This window comes from Parus major, chromosome 14, assembly GCF_001522545.3.
Source record: "Parus major isolate Abel chromosome 14, Parus_major1.1, whole genome shotgun sequence".
Taxonomy (NCBI): domain Eukaryota; kingdom Metazoa; phylum Chordata; class Aves; order Passeriformes; family Paridae; genus Parus; species Parus major.
In genome coordinates this window covers 6279387-6299809 of record NC_031783.1, presented here as the reverse complement: position 1 = coordinate 6299809, position 20423 = coordinate 6279387, and the positions used below count along the sequence as shown (strand labels likewise).

The window sequence follows — 20423 nt, the reverse complement described above, 5'->3', positions numbered from 1 at the left end:
TGACGGGCGGGGCCCCCGCGGCCCTTCCCTCCCTTCCCGTGACTGCCACGGTGGGTCCCGCCCCGCGAGGGGTGAGAACGGAATCACAGAGCAAAATCACGGAGCCAGAGAATCATAGAAGCATGGAATAGTGGAATCACTGAGGTTGGAGGAGATCTTTAATACCGTCCAGTCGAGCCGTCAACCTAGCACCATCACAATCACCTCTAAACCACATCAGCCAGAGCCACATCTAGACGCCTCTTCCTCCTAACCACCACCAGAGGTAGTGTCACCGCCACCACCTCCCTATTCCATTGCCGACTAGCCGAACAGCCCCCGTCTCAGCTTAAAGCCTTTTCCTCTGGTCCCTTCACTGTGGGTACGGCAGAGGACAGCGGCCCCCAGCCCACTACCACCTTCTTTCAGACAGTTGTAGAGAGTGATGAGGTCCATCATGAGCCTCGTTAGGACTAAACAAACCCAGCTCCCTCAGCCACTTTCCATAGGACACGTTTTCCAGACGCTGCTTGGCGGATCGCGGAAGCCGAGGCTGTACTGAAGGGCTCCTTTGAAGGGCCGCGCTCCTTCCCCTCGCCGGCTCCGCCCTCAGCCCTGGGCCCCGAGAGGAGTCCAGGCGAGCGCGTGAGGGCACAGCCGCCCCCGCCACGGGGTGAGGGTGTTGGACATCGCTGACCCAGCTCCAGCGCTCTCCTCCCCAGCCCCGCTGGGATAAAACCCCTCGGACACCTCCGTGACCCCGCAAGAAGCGCCTTATCGGTTCACCGGGCGGCAACAGGACAAGGGCGCCGTTAGCGGAGGCCACGCCTGAGCCGCCACAGTGTTAGTTAGCTCTGACGGCCCTAACGGGCCCCTCCGTCCGTGGCCCCGAGCAGACAGCGCCTGCGGGTGTCTGCCTCAAACCTGCAGTGAAGTCTCATTCCCAGTATACCCATTATATTTGGTAATTCATGCCATGGTGCTGCAGTTAGGAAATAGCCCAATACAGGGGTTTGTCACCTGTCGGCTGAAGTTAGTCATCACTGGTGTAAAAAAGAATATTGCGACTCCTCTGATGAGGTATAGTTACTGGTAACACAGATTCCAACTTATTTTAGGTTCATCTGAAGTCTGGCAAAATTAGTTTTCAGGGAATAGACTGTGACAGAAGATTAAGTTTGGAAGTCACCATGACTTAGAGAAAAACTTGTTTTACAACACAGTTTATCTGGTGATTTACCCCCAGTCAGTGAACAAGCTGCCCATTTGCAGGATGGGGGAGAGAATCAAATGACTATTTTGTTATTCACTTTTAATTATGAACCCTGCTTTCAAGGAAGATCCAAAACATAGTCCTACAGTAGCTACTACGAGGAAAACTTTCTCTATTCTAACCAAAACCAACACAACACTAAAATTTTCTATTGAGTAAAACTAATATTTCCTTCCACAGATGCAGTGTCCACCATAAGTATGAAAAAACGTGCATGGTCTCTTTCTATTCTCTTTCAGTGGATAGCTAAATATGGCCCAGTACCCACATGGATGCCTCACCTACTCTACTTACACTCTGAGCCATCCAGACACAGGTTATCTTTTACCTGGGAACTATACTGCCCCCTTCATATATGTAGGTGTGTCAGGAGACCTTCCTAAGATGACAGATAACTCTGGACTGCTCCCAAATCTTATCTAGCCAGTTTGCAGCATTAGCAGAGCAGCTGTTTCGTGGTATACACTGCCCCAAGCACACCATCCTGCAGCTTGTTTAATCAAAAATGTATGGTGTAATGGAATATCTGAGATACCACAGCCAGTTAAGAATATTTTTTATAAAAGTCATTGTTTAATGTAAGATTAACTGTTTAAGCTTTGGATCTAATAAGTGTAGTGCAGGATCAGTTTCTACTGTCTGTATGCATCAACCACCATAGAAAAGATGATAAAACACTACTAAACCTTAAAAGCTCATAATCTTTCTTGAAAGAAGGGGAGGAATAAGCACAGATACTGGGTTTCTTTCACTGTTGGTAACTAATGGTCTGGATTGTCTGGCAAAGTACTGGCCATGGCAGTAACCTTCTGTCAGCTGAGCAGATGCAGAGGTAGCCTTTGGGCCAGTACTTTAATAAGATGTCTAAATCTCATTTTGACACTTTAATCTCTCCAGAGATGCCTGTTTTACTTACATAACCATGGATGGAGTCTCCACTCCAAGTGTCCCAATCCATTTCAGTGAGAAGGGTCATGCCCTTTTGTACAAAAACCATGAATGCAATTACAACAAAGCTGACTGGTGAAAGCCATCCAGTAATAGCTGCAATAATCTTATCTTAAGTGAAGAATGGAATTCTCTTTTGGTATAATTTGAAAACTTTTTGCCTTTGAGAAAGTTTTAATAGACATTTTGCATCTCATATTTAGTATATGGCAAAGAGAACAAAGCAGGTTCATTCACATCAGTTTCTTATCTTTGTAAATGGGCTGGTTGCTCTGCACAGACTTGGAAGGGAAATTTCTAGCCTGCTGTGAAGAAAGTACAGAGCTGTTAATTCTTCAAAATCACTTAAAAGCTCCTCTTACTTTCCCACCTTCACCCATCCCCAGTTAACCCTTAAGGGTTTTAGCAGGGGCAAGGGTGTAATGATCTCTGATCCACCCATGGGGAGCAAAGAACCCCATGTGTTCTTCACCAGGAGCTGCTGAAGCATACTCAGTTAAGGCCATTGAGTAATATGGTTTTCAGCTGTGCTAAGGATGAAAAAATAAGAGTTTTCTCTTATTTATTTATTTACTGCTGCTCCTTAGTTGTGCACAAGTAATGTACAACTGTGAACATGCAACATGCTACTGCAGGAGGTACTTTTCCTTGGAAAATAATTACAAGGTTATCAATAAAATTTCTTCTTCAATATTCATAATTTACATTAACAGATTTGACAATTTTCCAAATGTATACTATGGTTTAAAGCACACACTTCTGCTTTGATGTTTTCATATCACAAGCACTCAAGAGTAAACCATTATATGTGCTTATAAGGTTTCACTGGGATTTATCCACAGAAGAATTCTGGGGGCAGTTGTAGTTGCCATTGTCACAGTCATCTGGCTCTCTCCTGGAGCTATTCTGACCCAAGCATAGTTTCCAGCAGTTTTGATTTTAAGTGTTACTAATTACAGAGATTATTTTGTTTGTCTTCAGGGACTATACCACTGTCAGAGAAATAAATGACCAGATTAAGATATGTCTGTATTTATTTTTTTTTGTTAGAAATAAATTGTTTCCGTTGTTGTAAATTCACATCACACACTTGTGTCTGCTAACATGGCTATTTTAAAAGTACTTATTTTTGGGGTTTCCTTCTGTCAGTTATATCCTGCGCCCTCTAAGTATATTCTTTGTATATTCATTATGCTTAAATTTTGAACAATTATTGTCAATATTTGTTCCTTTAATTAGGGGCATATGTTGTGTTACTTCCAAAATGGTGACCAGTAAAATAAACCATGTGCTCCATCCATTTGCACTTGGAAGGACAGCGAATATGCAGCAGATGCATATTACACCTATAATATGTTCCATTACAGAACATATGTTGTTCTGTAGCACTCCTTGGTGCCAAATGTGTTTGGTAGCCATTGTGCCCTCTAGAAAGTTTATCAGGGAAAGAGACCACACAGAACACTTTTGTAGGTCTAGAGGGGGATTAATAAAGAGGACAAACTGCTGCTGTCTGTTTGAGGAGGTCTAAATGATATCTTGCACCTTTGCTTACAGGTCATTGGAGAGCACATACACAGAGAAAATGGGACCAAGTTGACCTTCTCCAGCAACTTGAGCAGGTTTTATGTTTTCTTATTTCACTTGGAAAAAAAAGCATGAGAAATTATTAATCCAGCTCTGTGCATGAAAAGAAAATGAAAGTATATGAAGAGTTTGTACAGGTCAAAGTTTAAATTTTTTTAAGTTTTGCAAAACCTCAGGGTAATACTAAACGAGGATTTGCTTCCTCTACCGGAGCATGCTGTACATGTCCTCAAAGCTTTTCTTGCATTCTTCTGTTGTGGAACCCTACCAGCTTTCCTTAGCCTTCTGCTTAAGAAAGTGTCGGTTGGGTTTTGTACTCAGCTATTTGTAATTATGGGTGTGACTCATGAAATGTAAAAGCACTTTTAAGATTAGTGTAAGAATAGACGCACTGTATATCTGAATAGTAGAATCAATCCACTTCTGCATTAGTGCTAGGAATACCCACCACACCTATTTAAAAGAAAATCCTCAAAAGATAGTTTTTATATGACAGCATAATTGAAAGATGCATTCTGTAATTCTGATTAGTGCTGTAAGTGGTGCTTCATGATGAGAGACTGTGAATCCAGGCTAGGGAAAATTGATTGTTTAAAACCCATTTGAGTGTAAGCTTTAATTTAGGATTCTGAAGGCTGTAGCCCTTTTTTGGCATAGAACGTAAACTGGGACAAGAGGTGGTTCTGCCTGGATGCCTTGCATTCTGCCCTGAAAAGACAGCTTTTATATGTAACGCCATAGATGATAAAAGGTGAAAACAGTGCTATATATCATATTCACAATGAAAAGTATAATCTTTATTTTGCTGCAATACTAGGAGATAGCTGCAGCTATCTCCTATTCACTTCCACAGCTTCAAAATATGGAAGAAGATGAATTTGCTGTGTTGAACATCTTTGTCTCATGCTTTGGAGGCTGATTTTGTACCTGAAAGCTGATGAACAAGGTACAAAGCATTTCCTTTGTGCAGCAGTTATTTCTAAAGCTCTCTGCCACGGTTGTGAAGCCTTCTGAGAAAAAACATCTGAAGAAAGTGCCAGCATCGCAGGCTTACTCTGTGGATCTGGGTGCAGTTCCCCATCCTTACAGGTTATTAATTAGCATCCAACAGTCATTTTAAAACATGTTATTTTAAACTTGACACCAGACAGGTTTTAGCAAATTCAAATGTTGCTCTGTAATTAGGCTGCAGGCCCAATCAGTAGCAGACAGGAGAGGTGATGGTTTCCTAGTTGAAAGATCTGGCAGTGTAGCAAACTCCACTTACAGGAACAGTGTTTGCTTGGCACTAGAGGTAACTCTTTTATGCTGAAAAATAGATTCCTTGATATACATTTGGAAAGCACATTTGTTAGAGTGGCTCAGCATTTCCTTCAATTTAACTTTGCCACAAAGAGATTTACAACAAAGCTGTTCCCTGTTGCAAGACTGGGAACAGAGGCAAAAAAGTTTTTTTTTCACTCCCTCTCTCATCCGTGGATAAAATCCCACATATTTTGTGTTCCTGTGTGTAACAGCCTTTTCCTACTCTGGATGAACCTAGCGTGCTCTTATTTTCTTCTGTCATCTAGTGTGGCCCAGAATATGCTTTGCCTGTGGCAAAAATGCAGTCTCTTTTTTTAGGACAAATAGTCTGCAATCAGCTTCTGACTGGCTTCTTAGTAGGAAGCTGAAGGACTGCAAAAATGGAAGACTAGATAAACACAGGCTTAGCAACTATGCTTTCATAGTCTGCAGATAGTCCGGAGGGGCAGGGACCAAAATATACAAATTGTCTTAAAAGATGACATTGCTAACCAGTATGTGTGTGGTTGGGCTTTTCATTTTCTTTAATTAATGAAGAAACTTTTCATGTAAAATGGAGTGATTTAACAACTTTCTGGAAGAGTTGGTCACATGAACTAATTTTATTAAGTAAACTCTTTCTTCCAGGTATTAAAAAATCCACCTGTAAAGGAGTCTTCAGCGTTTATGTATGGATCTTGTTAGATCTTGGCTGATTCGGAGATATGGATAAGTAAGTACTCCATCCTGTACACTGGAACTGAAGCTTTCTTTTTCAAGTTTACAATTTTAAGTGAATTTGATCAAATAAACAAAAAATGGCTTTGAACATCTACCAGATTTTTAGCCCTCTCCTTGTTTACTGCTTCCCTTATTTGAGCCATATTTCCTGTCTTCAAGACATGTATTGGATGTGTTAGGTGGGGGAACCTAAAGAAAAACTGTTTAGATTGCAAATTTGTGTTTACACTTTTTTTTTTACCTCTTCAGTGTACAGAGTTGAATTTGGTCCATATGCTTTACAGTGTATTTGAGCTATGTTCACGTAGAAGTAGACATTCAAATTGGAGTAGGATTGTTTTGAGACGGAGTAGTCAAATGAGTAACTTCTTAAGAGACTTATTAGACTTGATCACCGTAGTCCTACTTTTTACAGCAAGTGCTTTTTGAAACAGTGAAAGAGCAATGATACAAATCAAAGTGTCCCCCAGTGCATTGCATTGACTGTGACCGATTGCACTGCAGTGAAACATCTCTCCAGATAAAGCCTAGTTTGAACCTTCCTTACTATAACAAAGAGAAAAATAAATCCCTTGTTATCTCAACATTTGTGCCAATTTGCCTGACTTAGCTTTGAATTTTAGGAGCACTTCTGAAAACAAATCACAGTGAACAGTTCAAACTGGAAGTGTCAGCTCTTGGGGAAACCAGAAAACACTACATGGCTGATACCTACCCAGAATAGAAATCTAATGAAACATTTGCTACTCCACTTTAGGACTAACTGCCTGGTGTTAGGAGAGAAGCTAGGGGTGGTTTAGAGACAAAATAGGGGTTTCAGTGATGTAAAAAGGGAAGATGGAAATAATCTAAAAACCTAAGCCCAAACTGACAAATCAATTCAGACAGCTTCATCTAGTCTCTTGATAACTCTGGTCGTAATTTTTTTTCTACAAGTTTCCTGGTAAATTTTGCCTGGATATAGTTGTTTACTCCTGTTTTCCTGGGAGTAAACACAATCTGTGAAACCCTGCATAGTAATATTGCACCAGAGTAATCAGGACATTCAACAGAGGCAATATAAAATACTTGAAGGAGCTGTTTTATCTACTGGTAGGGAAGACTATTACAGCAGTCTGATTATGAGTAATTGTTTGAGTTGCAATTAAGATCTTCAGATTAATTTCCTGAATACCAGAAATTACTCACTATACTACAAACTCAGCCATAATCTGTTCTGATAGTGTTTGTTCAAAGGCCTTCACTCTCCTTCAGATTCCTGCAACTTTATGTAACTTTCCCTTTTTCCTTTTACTTCCATTGTTTTAAGTGTCAAAGATTTTTTTTCTCTTTATTAGGATTAGGTGTACTTTCTGTCTGAGTATCTACAGCTGGACATAATTTGGGCTGAATTTGCTACTATAGCTGGATTATTCTGTGTCAAATCCTAAATGTCAGAGTATGTGCTTTTTGCTACATTTTAATTGTTCGTAGCATTCTGTGACCAGTTTAGACAGGGGAAGCAGAGATGAAGAGGGTATGAAATGGAAATTTGAAGTGGTAGAGGATGCACTGGTCACTATGTGAGGAGCACACTTCCTGAAAGAAGGCCACAAAGCTGCAAGGGTCAGAGAGTTTAGGGTGTGAATCTAGGGAGCTACCAACATATGCAAATCCTTAAGGATGGGGGTGTTTGAAGACCAAGGTGTTAAATCTACATTGTGAGCAGTGCACAAGAAGCTGGCATTGGTGCTTGACTATTTTGCAAGTAAAATTTTACATCCTTGTTTCATTAGCTGCAATGCTTATTTGAGCAGTGTCAAGTCTGTCCTGGGAGGGCAGAGTTTTGAGTGCCAGTAAACTGTGGAAGGATCAGAACAGCCTTTTCTCTAGTGATCTAGCTGTTTTGTTGACTTAGCTTTTAGAAAATTCTGTTTTTATAAATTTTTATCCTGAGAAATGTGGGTTCAGTTGTATATGTCAAAAGTTCAGTATAAATGTGATTTTTGTGGTGCTTTTGTTTGGAATAGCTCTAGTTTAGAAAATCCTTTGTTACAGAATTTATATGGTGGTAAAGCTGTTCCTACAAAACAGTTTACAGATGCTGTCAGAATCAGAGGTTTTCTCGGCACTACTTTTGCCACCTAGCAACCACAGTAGGGTAATTGTGCTGCAAGTCATCCATGTGTGCAGCCCTGTCAGATAAAGAGACTCTGCTGCATGATTACCCACTAGTCATTAGTCATTAATGACAAGATATCTTTCTTACAGTACAAAGTGCTCTGCAGATTCCCCAGGGTGAATGTACAGGGCTTCGAAACAGCACTGCACTTTTCTGTAAAAGAAAATCTATATGGTATTCCTTATGGTGAGGTCTTCCGTCAGCAGTTACTCCCTGCAAGGCAACTTTTGTAGGAAATATTTCAGTTTTTTCCTTCCACTGCATTTCAGAATTCCAGAACTGGAAGTGCATATTCTTTGAAGCTTATATTAATTGCTGTAAGAAATCAGATTCACTGTGCTATGTGGGAAAATATATAATCCTTAAAATAGAATGAGACATTCTTTTCTTTCCCTATCTATTGTCTAGATGCTCTTACACCTCCCTCTGAATACCTGCTCTCCATTTTAGAAACCTCTTTGTTTTTTGAAGAATCTCATATCTACTGGAGTTTCCTGTGAAGCTTCTCTGCTATGACTCATTATTGCAGCTATACTAATGATGGATATTCTAGATAGCCTACACTGTCCAGAGTTAGACACTATAGCTCTTCCCATTTTGGCAGCTGGCCATGGCACTGGGTGAGTGCTGGCAAGGACAACGTGCTGTATTGGGACTTGTGGGATATGGCAAACTGAGTAACAGGACTTACAGTGAATGCTGCTGATAGGAGAGCAGTTAAGTAACATGTATGAACACAGGGCAACTCCCTTAATTCGTTTACTCTTCTAAAGAGTCAAGGACTCTATGGCAATAATATTAGCAAGAAAAACAGAGATCAGAATATCTGAAGGACAAGAAAAATGCTTTAAAAGCTAAAGGAGAATATAGAGCACTGGGAGGCAATGTCAGTATCACCCCAGAAACTTGTGGGGATTTTTCCAAACATTGTTCCTCACAATTTTACTTGTTGTTGAAGCACTGTATGGAAAGACTGTAGCTTCAGGTGGCATATAGGATATCAGACATGAAGGGATTATGGGAATAGTCTTCCAGATTTAGGTACACTTCTTTTTTTTAACAGAAAAATTAAGAAAACATGTAGGTATTCAAACATGAAAGGTATTACTAGGGCACAATTTAGATCTGTTCACAGTTATCACTGTGAACAGTTTAGCTTTATGTGGTGTGTGACTTCTCTTGGACCTTGTTATCAGATATCTGGATAGGGATGTGACTAGTGTGATTATTTTGATCTCATATTTCTATTTTATGTAGTAATAGTTACTTCTGTTTGCTGGAGTGTCAGTGTGTAGCCAGAGTTCCTTTTCTTTACTTTAGTTCCCATCTCTGCAGACCTGGCAGAAACACTTTTGTTCCAGTGTAGGCTGGTTGTGTTACCTCAAATAAGCTGGCTTCTTTCCTTGCATGAAATTTTGTGCATGGCAGAAGGGTGATAAAAGAGGAATGTTTGCCTGCACTGTTTTAAAATAAAACAGAGATTTTCACATTTTTAGAAGATTAACAGCAAGATTGTGAAAGCTTTTCATGTGTTCTCGTAGAATCCCCTTTACTATTGTATTAGATTACTATTGGCCATGTATGCAGTTTTAGAGATTTGAATTTTGTCTTCTGCTTTCCTCCAAACCTATCCTTCCACTGAAGCAACCCCAAATCTACATTTGTATTCTGATTACATAGTACATACTCTAATAAAAAATAAACACCACCACCTGTCACTGTCTACACAGCAGCATCCAGTGACAGAAACCAAGGCCCACACTCATATTACTGTACTGAACAGGAAAATCCATGAGTGGAAGTCATGAGAGGCTATTACAGTGAAAACCATATTTAAACCTGTTTTTTCTTTCTGTCTTTCTTCCCCCCTCCTTTTTCCTTTGCCTTAACCAAAAACTTTGCTCTGACTTTGTGAGGCTAAGGTAATGGTGGCTGTGCGAATAGTAGAAAGAATTCAAAGCTTGTTTGACTGAGCAGCAGTAGGTTTTTTATTCAGTTCTGCACTGTCCAGGTCACTGCTTGTGGCCCAGTTTTGTTCAGTTAGAGATGCTAAACACGATGCTTCTTCAGATGGCATATGCAGTGCTTTCTGAATCCCAGCTGCCAACAGAAACCTTGGAGCTGTGTTTAAGTAAAGGTACAACAAAGAGATTCCTTAGCAGCATGGATGAGTCAGCTTGAAACACTTAGCTACATTTACTATGCAGCCAGCCATCCTAGTCTGGTGTACACAGAAACTATACACGGTTGAAACATCAAATGTTTCAACTAGCTTCTTTTTTTTCTTTTTTTTTTTTGTGAAAATGAAACTCTTTTGTAGGAGGAAGCTTGCTCCTACTCTGTTGCACACCTTTCAGGGCAGACTAAACATAATTGTGTTCTAAATGTGTTTTTTTTCGTCCTCTTTTAATATCCAAGTAAATTCTAAAGGGGCTTTGTCATGCCAATGCACCTAAGGCACTTACACTCTTTGTAGATACTACATTTGCACTTCCTCACAGTTTTTGCTTCATGTCTTCCTTCCAATATGCAGAGGAGTGCCTATTAAAAAAAGGGAAAGAGCTGTAATTAGGACACCAAATTACTAGATACACTTAACAGCAGAATTAGAGATCAAGAACTTGGCAGCTTAAATCCTTCTTGGCTCAGCTTTCTTGGTTGTTGCTGAATCAGCTTAGTGCACAGCTTTAAAATTCAATCAGCAACCTTATTATTATAAATGGGAATTTTTGTTAGGCTTTTCAATTGGTGTTCCCTCACAAAGATCCGTGTCTTCTGGAAAATACCTTCTACAACACCCGCATTTTCTGCTGTTGATGTGTTCTTTATGAACAGTTCTTTTGTGAGCTAAAGGAGTCACATGAACTGTACCAATGGCTGGAATCATCACAGCTTTGCAAAGCAATGCTGGCAGAACTCTTCAAAAGCTCTTCAAATGCTCTTTTCTCCTCACAGCATGGAAGACTGTGTATGTTGTGACCCATTCAAGTACAGATGATATCTGGGTTTTCTACATAAACTAATTTAACAGAAATTTCCAATTTCCATGTCCTATAACAGCAAGCTTGCCTCTATCTACCTTGTGCCAAGTGTTAAAGGTATCCAGGCTTCTCTGTGAAAAAACTTTAGTGATTTGCTCCTACAGAAACTTGAAATAACTCAGCTATATTCCAGCCATGTTTGCATCATGAGAGTCTGGAGTGGGGACAGACGCAAAATGAAAAGATGTGAGAGGAGAAAACATCACCCAGAGGATTATGTGCAGTGACTGGAGTTCCCTTTGGGATCCACCACTACCATGGTCTGGGAACTGGGAGAGTACCCCCACTTACCAGGTGTGTGTGATCTGTGCAAATCTGTTTTCAAAACAGACCAAGTCATGTCTTCAACAGTGACAAGCCCTTGGCCATAATCATTAGGTGGAATTAAGCTACAGGATAGGTGCACACTTTATGACCCTCCAGGTACATTCTGAGTCTCCTGTGTCTGGAGGGACGGTAACAGAATGCACTTTGTTCTGCCTGTGGGGGGAGAAGCCTCCAATACCCCTGTTAAAGGTTCTGGCTTGACTCCTGCTGACCTCTCTAGAGGCAGGCATCCTACATATATATATATGTATATGTGTATATATACATATATGTATATATGTATATATATATATATGATTCACAGTCTTTGAGATTTATTGAATGTTCTAGGTCTTAAATTTTTACCTAAAAATAGGTTGCAGCAGCACAGTTTATAGGGGCACATTAAAATCTCTTGAAGACACAGATTACTATAACACTTTCCCCCCGTTTTTTTTTTAAATGTGCTAAACTCACAGCCGTGTTAGCTAGTTGACAACTTGGCTTTTTAACAAGAGTTTAAGAAAATGTTAATCAAACATTCATGTTCTAATTAACTGTTAATCTCTCTAGACTAGACAGAAAAGATTACTACAGGATCTCTGATTTTTCTGGGAAATGGGACTGTAGCTCCATGATATTACTTGATATAGAAAATGTTTAAATGAATAATGAATCTCTTTGTATTTATATACCATGTGTTAGTTTATTCAGACTTTTGCTTTGCTAGGTTAAGCAACTCAGCTAATGACTTCTATCTGTGATTAAACATGGAAAGATTCAACAGCAGTAACTTAATGAGAAATGCATGCATTTTAATTTAGAAGGAGACTGATGCCATGGTTGTTAGAAGTATGAAGAGTGAATTAGAATTATGTGGGAAGGAGGTCAGACTTTTCCACAGTTACAAATTAGAATGGCCAATTGCATAAATAATTCTTTGTATGCATATTATTAATAAATAGATAAACACTATTTTCTAGTGCTTCTCTTAGATATGTCACATGTCAGCTAGGTTTAAAAACAAACAAAAAAAAAACAAACCAAAAAACTCCAAACAACCCCACAACATTCTAACATAGACTTCAAAGATGGATTTGCTAACTTAAGACTTAGATTCAGGTGATAGTGTAGAGCCCTCAGTTAAGTATTATTGCACACATTCATATGAATGAAATGGCTTGATTGAATACAAATGCAATGGTTCTGTATAATTCTACAGACCCCAAGCCTCTTCATTTTTGGAGCTGCTGAGCTCTCTTAGCTCCCCAGGCAGCTACTGAGATCTCTGTGTGCTCAAATCTTCTAGAAATCCACCCCACTGCAATATAATTCTACACCAGAACATATCCCTCTTCTGTATGACATCAGACACAAGATTCCAGTTGTTTGGCCTCAAGTAGAAGAATACGATAAAATTGTCCCAGTCATTGCCCTTTTTAGTGTTGTGAAAGCAAGTTATTTTTCCTCTCTAACAAAAAGCATAAAAATAACACTGACCTCTCTCATATGCTACTAAAATAGTGAGAGAGAAGCTATGGAAAGTAATTTGCTCTATAAGAAACGCATACCTACAGCATAACAGGTCTGAATGCTTGCAAAATCAGGAAAGCAAACAGCAACATATGCAGGAAAAAGAAAGTTAAAAACCAAGATTAGTATTTTGTAGAGGGGAGGGAAATACAACTTACTATTTTCTTTTCACCACAGTTGTTCAAACAAAATGGAAACACAAAGAAACTGTGAAATTTGTATATTTCTAAAATGTGCAATAGGATTCAAAGTGAATAGTGTCAGATTACTATCATGGGGAATGAACTTGTGTGCTGCTGTGCCTCACAGATATGGTAGACTGCTGACATCAAATGAAGAAACAGTAAAAATATAGCACTTATGTGCTGGGTGAAAAATGATTAATTTATGACTCTACAGCTTTGAACATCCTGGCTCTCTTTTGAACTGTCAGTTTTCAAAATGCTTTCCAGGCTGCCTCTTTTATTTATCCTCTCTGCACTGAGCAGAGTGTGGAAGTGCTTTCCCTTTTCCCTGAAACGTGCATCTGATTGGAGATGTGAAGACCAAAGAGAAGTAAAACCATTATAAAGGGTCTGTACCAGCCCAGGAAATGCCACAAGGCCACTTCAGACACTTCTGGAACCTCTTCATCCTGATAAGCCAAAGAAGAAAAGCCAACTCAGGAGCTTTAAATTCAGACTTTTAAATCTGTCTTTCTCTTTATGTAAATAATTGTTTCTTGTCACTTCTACCCAGTAGTCTGGATTTTCCTGCACAGCCAATTCAAATTATTTGTATAGTTCTTAAGCACTTTATTCCAAAATAATCTAGGTAGTGGAACAATGCAGACACACTATCTTCCATATGATGACAAGCAAGATTATTTTTTCTCATAATTTGATATCTACATAAGAAAAGGACAGATTTCAGAAAATGTGTAGTGTTTGGACTTAGTTTAGATTGAATGTCTTTTCAGATGGAAGCAGCAGAACAGGGCATTTTAGGGCATCCTCAGTGACATAATATCGCAGACTGTCAGTGGGTCAAAGCCTTTGCCAGATAGAAAGCTAAAGTATGAAGCCTCATTGCCCTCCGGGCAGTGGGATGCATCTCCCTCTGGAAAGCCTTCTCCCCTTGCACTTTGCCCTGAGTTCTGTGCACTCTGCACTGAATGCATGGCAAGGGCTGGGAACCAAGCATGCCACCAGTTCAGTGCTGGATGTCTCACACTGTTCCTAAAGCTGTTCCTAAAGTCCTCTCTTCTACCCTGGGGAATAAAGATCTTGGGGATCCTTATTGCTTGGGGATATTGGGCAGACTGCTGAATGGTTGGAAAAGAAAACACTTTTGAAATTGTAAAGAACAAAATTTCATTTGCTAGATTTTCCCTTTCCACTTATTTATTTGTCTGTTCCATCCTATTTGGTATTATTATCTTTTTTATTTCTCTTTTTTGTGTCTTGTTTTTTCCTCTCTATACAACCAATAGTGTTTCAATGCCATCCTGAAGACTTCTGCTTTTCTTACCTGTGAACTAATGTGGAATTGGGGTAAAATAAAATTTGTGCTATATTTGTAAGTATATAAGTAATACCAAGAAAATGAGACTGTGAGTCCAAAGTACATTTTTATAGGTGGGGGGTTGTAAAACCTCTAAAATAGGAGGCTACTGGAATAGAAATGCTGAGATAAATGTTATTGGAATGACCTGACTGCAAGAAACTGAACTTAAAGTAAGATGAAAATAATGAGGAATTTAAGTATTACCACAGTAACACAATACTGGTATTTTCATTTTAAACGTTGGAAGTTGAGTAACTTGATTTTCTCTCGCTTGCTCTGCACTCAGTTCTGCTCTGTCTCTAACCCTACACTGCCTGCAATGACCCACAGCTGCCCTGGACAGGTGCTTACCTGAATGGGCACTAGGAAAAGACTACACAACATTCAATTCAGCACACAAACTGCTGCTTGTTAAATTAAAATCAGCAGTTCTATTATCTATGAAATTAAGAAAATCATGCAAGAGCAGAAAAATTTCAATCTGCCAGATTCTTCAGAAGTATCCACCAATTTATTCTTGCACATTTCTGCAGCTAGTGCTCTTTAAGTTGGCATGGCAACCCTAGCCATTGACCTCTGCATTTTGGCAGTAATCAAACTGATACTACTTTTTATCCCAAAGTTGAACAGAAGCTGATTGTATGGCTTCATAATTCCAAATTATAATTATATTTTAATAGGCTGTTTATTTTGAGGGGATACTGAGATACTCATCTTTTACTCTTCCTGGCTGCACTGGTAACTGCATAGAGGAATGGATGTAACTAGGTTAAAAATAGTGGCTGTCTCATGATGTTTCCAGAAACCTTTAGGGTGTCTATTCTGTGTTGGATCAACAGTGTGCAGTGAGCCAGACAGTCTCATGTGCCTGTGGTTGTAGTGCAGTGTCTGGTTCTGTGCGTGCGAGGAACTGCTCCAACAGGCATTCAATTCATGTCCAAGACATTCAGAATAGCAGGAAGATTTTCATACTCAGGGCACCCTTTTTGAAGAAGGGCCTAAAATATTGCTGCTGGCAGAAAGGGAGATACACTGACAATTCCTAAGCAAGGATTATCATTCCCCTTCCTATGTCTGTGAGTCATCTTTAGCTGACTTGACCTTTTATTCTTTAGCATTTGCTTTTGCAATTTCATTGATGTTGATGCCTCAGTGGGAAAGACTGATTAAATTCTTCCTAAGGCTCTGAAGTGGGATATGGCAATTGAAGGATGATAATTCAGTGAATGGCCGTGCAATTCAACTAGCCACAGGGAAATGCAGATACATTTGCTGTGTTTCTGGTGGCTTCAGAAGGTCCACACATGAATTGTCAATACTGTAAACTCATGACCACTCCGAAGTTCTTCTTCAAAGTGGGAAGCAACAGAGGATGATGTGAAAAGAAATATCAGCACAATATGTAGTGATGAGGGTGCAACAGCAGCAACTATATAGACTGGCTGTTTTTTAAAGCCACATGGGAGAATTTTAAGTAAATGTTTGAGAATATTCCATTAAAGAATTTTTTAAGAATCCTCTCTGTTCATGATAAACATAAAGAAGGAAACAGCAGGCTGCAGAGGTGAACAGTGGAGCTTGCTGAGCAGTTCAGTATGAGCAAACTGCAGATCAGCTCTAGGAGCACATAAATTGAGAGTATGACCTGAAAATAAGGTAGGGGTATATTAGGAAAGGTTTTGGAGAACGAAGGTAGGACAATTGAAAAAGGATCTTTCAAGCAGGTTTTGACAGAATAATTTAAAAATTGCCAGAGTAAAAAGTGTTGTTGAAGGAAGTCAGTAGCATAAAAAGACTGAAAGAATAGTTTTAATTATACCCCTAATATATTAGGGGAAAAACAAAAGTAAAGAAAAATTCAGTAAATAAAGTTCAGAATGTATTAAGCCCACTGTGTATGGGAGGTTTTTATAGTGCTGCTACAAAGGGACAGGAAAAGAAAGTGGGAGAAATGAAAACATTTGGAGCAAGGTGATTTCAGTGTTGTGGATTTATCAGGTGGACCTGAATAGTGAGATAACAGCACATCAGTATAGCTTAAAGAAACTATGGAAGCTCCCATAGCAACAAAATAACTGCCAGAAGCATTCTAAAATTAAATTGATTGCACAGAAAAAAAATCAATGCACAGAAGTCAATCCAGAAGAAGGACTGAGTTCTGAGGGTAAAAAATCTACACATTCCTCTAGACCTCATTAATCAATTTCCTTCTTTGAGTTATACATATAAAATATTATGCAGCTTCCTCTGGGGCTGTAGCAGTGTTTGCTGAAGGGAATAAAGGCAGCATCTGGGCTTGAATGTCCAAGCACTCATGGTGGTGTATGAGGGAGTATTGAGGAAGACTTTTTTACCAGCCTTTAATCTCCCTTTCCATTATCTTTTTTCCCCAGGAGGTAAGTCAGTGTAAGTTTGACCTTTCTTCTCAGTGGCTGGATACAGCCGGTCCACCACAGGAGTTGGAGTGCCTTCATAATTTCCTGCTGAACAATACCTGGTGATCTGATTACCATGTGTCCGAAGCAATCTGATTAACATGTATCAAAATTAGCAATTTTGAATGATAAACAAATAATGGCCAATACAAAAGCATTCAGTGCCAATACATATAATACTGTCTTTGAAGCCAGAAGAATTTCCTCAGGATTTAAATTCTTAATGACTTATTTCTTTCTGCTGAGCCAACTGGATTCAGTTTGTCATGATCAAAACTCTCTGGGTAAAAAGAGAATGAAAAATGAAGAGAAGCAAACACTTTTTTCTTTCCAGAAATCTGATCTATGTATCTAATTTGCTTAATGTATCCTTCAAAAATGTTTATAAGCTTTTCTCATTTCCCTCTGTAGAATTTACAGTGAAGGATTTTTTCTGTCCTTGTTAAAATAACAGCAAATTTATTTAAAAAAAGGAAAGTCTTCAGGGGGAGCAGATTTATCCTAGGAAAAGCAGCTGCTTTGCAATCTGTACATCATCATCAGAAAGGCAGAAATTCATTGTATGAACTTATGATTTCTGGTCTGAGTCTTCTAAGAGTGTAGGATTTCTCTGGATACTTCCTCTACACTAAGGGAGGGTGATGAGAAGCTCTTAAATAATGCTGTTCACTGCTTTGAGTAAGTTTTTGCTTTCTTTAATTTGGATTATAGTGGACACTGTAGAAACTGCTTGTTTGGATCAGACAGGGTAAAGTTATGAAGAATTCATGTCCAAGTGAGTGGTTATGCAGGACTGTGGCTGCTGGTCCCAGCAGCTGGGAACTGGGGAAGGTGCTTGTGCAAAGACACTGCCGGGATTCCCCAAACACACACACAGAATACAAAAGAATCTGGCATTAGCTCTACATTCCATGTGCTCCATTAAGAAATTCTCAGCTCAAACTGCTCAGGTCAGTCCCTATGTGCAGCTGGAGTCAGGTTTTGAAAAGTCCAGGGAAAATGATTTTCCAAAGTGACTGATTTGGGTACCTTTGTTTCCAGAACTGAATGTGATGTACCTAAAAGGAACTTGCCTTTCAGCATGGCGTTCCTAGTCCCTAGTCACAGGCATTTGGGGATTATGGAATTGTCTCATCACTGATTCCTTGCTGAAAAGCTGCCAATGAGCAGGGATCATCTTGGATGAGCCCATGAACTCTGCTTCTGGCAAGAGAGAGGGAGTTCCAGGCAGGGTCACAGGAAGCCTGTGTGGCCAACAAAGATGTCGATATTATACCTGTATTTCAGAGGATGCTTTCCTGAGGACGTGTGTCGTGAGTTCCCTTGGGTCCATTTGGATCAGCCATCCCAACTGAGTCCCCTCCCAAGTTCTTGTGCATCTGCAGCTTCCTCCCTGCTGAGGAGGTACAAGAATAGAAAAGATTGTTGCTCCAGGTGTAGTGTTGAAGAACAGTGTGATCCTTCCTTGGGGCCTGAAATAAAAGTGAAAGTAGGTCACTTCTTTTCATTTGGATAGGTACATTATCCAATTAAATTATTCTCTTATTAAATATTTCCAGAAATTGTGACCTAAATGGGTCTCATTCATAGAAAACTGGCAAAAATCCCTCCCTTTTGGTGTACCCAAGAGATGTTTTAACTTGACTCTCTTACAAATGTGGCAAATGGCAAAGAAATCTTTTTTCCTTCTGCTGGAGGCATTGCTCTTGGCTCTTATCTAACACTGAGGCAGAACAGATGCTCTCATTTTGCTCCTAACACAATCACTATGTGACCATCCATGAATTCAGATGGAATCAGCTGGTCCATCAGTGTTGCCCTCTCCTGGAGTTGTTGTGAGGTGTTAGTTAGCCAGCATGTTTATTTGCATTGAAATTAGAAATGTGCAAAACACTCCATTAAAATATACTGAATGTTTATTTTTAAAGTTTCAGATTAAAAGTACAAAATATAGGTTTACTGGTTTTGTCTTGGCAGTCCACCAACACTAACAGAGGCATGAAATGTGAAAGGTGTATCCCTACTGCTCTACAGTCATTTCGGTGAACATGTATCTGGTGTTTCTTGTGTATATTTAAGAATATCTTGACACTCAAATGCTGATTTCATAGGTATCATGAGGAAACATGCTTTTATGACCACATGATGACCACTATGACCACATAAAATGTGAATAATATAAATTGTAAGCTTCAGAACACTCTTATTCCTTAATGACCAGCATATCTAAATAAATGTATTATATTGATCAGCTCTTTATTATAAACCTTCCTACAGGAATTAAAACCCAGGGTGAATAGAGTAAAAATTTCATCTAAATAGAGGTGAAGATAATAGGTCAGTCCTGAGCACAGGTGATTCATATTTGTAAAATATTCTGCCTTATAATACATCATTTAATTTGTTATTAAGCCATTTTCATTTCCATTTTTCAGACTATTTGGTGCAAGAATGGAACTGGATTTGACTTGGAATCCAATAAATATTGAGCTGTGTTGTTCTGATGTGCTTTCTGGTTGTACTCCATCTACCCTACACACAGATGGTAGGTCAAGCTATATTGGCTCTACCAATATAGATACTGTGTTCAATAGACCTTCATGCACTCAGACAATGGAGATGTTTTTAATTAAAACATATAATGATTCAAATCAAAGATAAACTTGTAAAATAAAATGCAAATTTCAAACACAGTTCTGTAGTTCTGTTAGTTCTTTTTTCAATAATTTATTTTAATTCCATCTTTTACAGGGTAATGACTTTGCCTTTTTGAACAACATATCTCAAAGATTAACTTTTTCCCTTTCCTCTCTTGTCTATATAATGTTTAATTCCAAGTGTACTGAGAAGTCCAGATCAAAAAGAACTTGTATGAGATCTAAAATTCTGTAATTTACAGAAAAATAACTACTTGGTTCCTAGTGCTTCGATCTACGTCTGCTGTCATATTATCCTTCAGCTGTAAAGATTTATTTTGCCTGGACCAGTTCCAAACTAAACCTTAATGCTGCAGTCTCAACAGATGCTGATATTTTCAAATAAAAGTGATTAATTTGTATTTTTAGAGAGCATCTATCTCTAGGTTTAATCTAAGTTTATAAATTTGGAAGAAAGGCTGTCTTGTGATGATAAGTTTCTAAAATACTGCACTGGAACTGACAATTTATATGCAGCGTACAGCTCTTGGTCATTCAGGTCAGGTCAGAACTGTAAATACAATCAGCATTAATACAGCAAAAGAGCAGATCTGAAATGTTATTAATCAGTCTGTGACTGAATACAGTTATCACTACCCTTAAACCTGATGGAGGGGAGGGAAGGGCAGCAGAAAGGAGGGGGAAGGAACAGGAGCCTACTGTGGACATTGTCCATGTGACACAGGAAAAAGTCTGAGTTTTCCATAAGACTCCTGGAAAATTTGGACTTAGCCAGTGTAAAAGAATTAGCTTTCCTGTGAAGGGCATTACTTGTTAGACTAATCTTAAAATATGTAGCAAACCCAAAAGAAACTACAAAAAAATATAGGTGTGGAAGAAAAAAATGTTTATTTTTTTAAATTTATCTATAGAACATTTTTAAGCCTTCTTTAT

At 39.1% G+C, this 20423-nt stretch overlaps 1 long non-coding RNA gene across 2 annotated transcripts; it reads left to right on the top strand.

The window, feature by feature from the left end:
- Positions 1-2: 2 nt before the first annotated feature.
- Positions 3-19503, top strand: LOC107211190. Of its 2 annotated transcripts, XR_001524104.3 has the most exons (5): positions 3-265; positions 3758-3822; positions 4641-4733; positions 5720-5804; positions 19269-19503. It is a non-coding gene; the product is annotated as an uncharacterized LOC107211190 (long non-coding RNA). The 2 variants fall into 2 exon arrangements; XR_001524106.3 differs by lacking the exon at positions 4641-4733 and having other exon boundaries at positions 13-265.
- Positions 19504-20423: the final 920 nt, after the last annotated feature.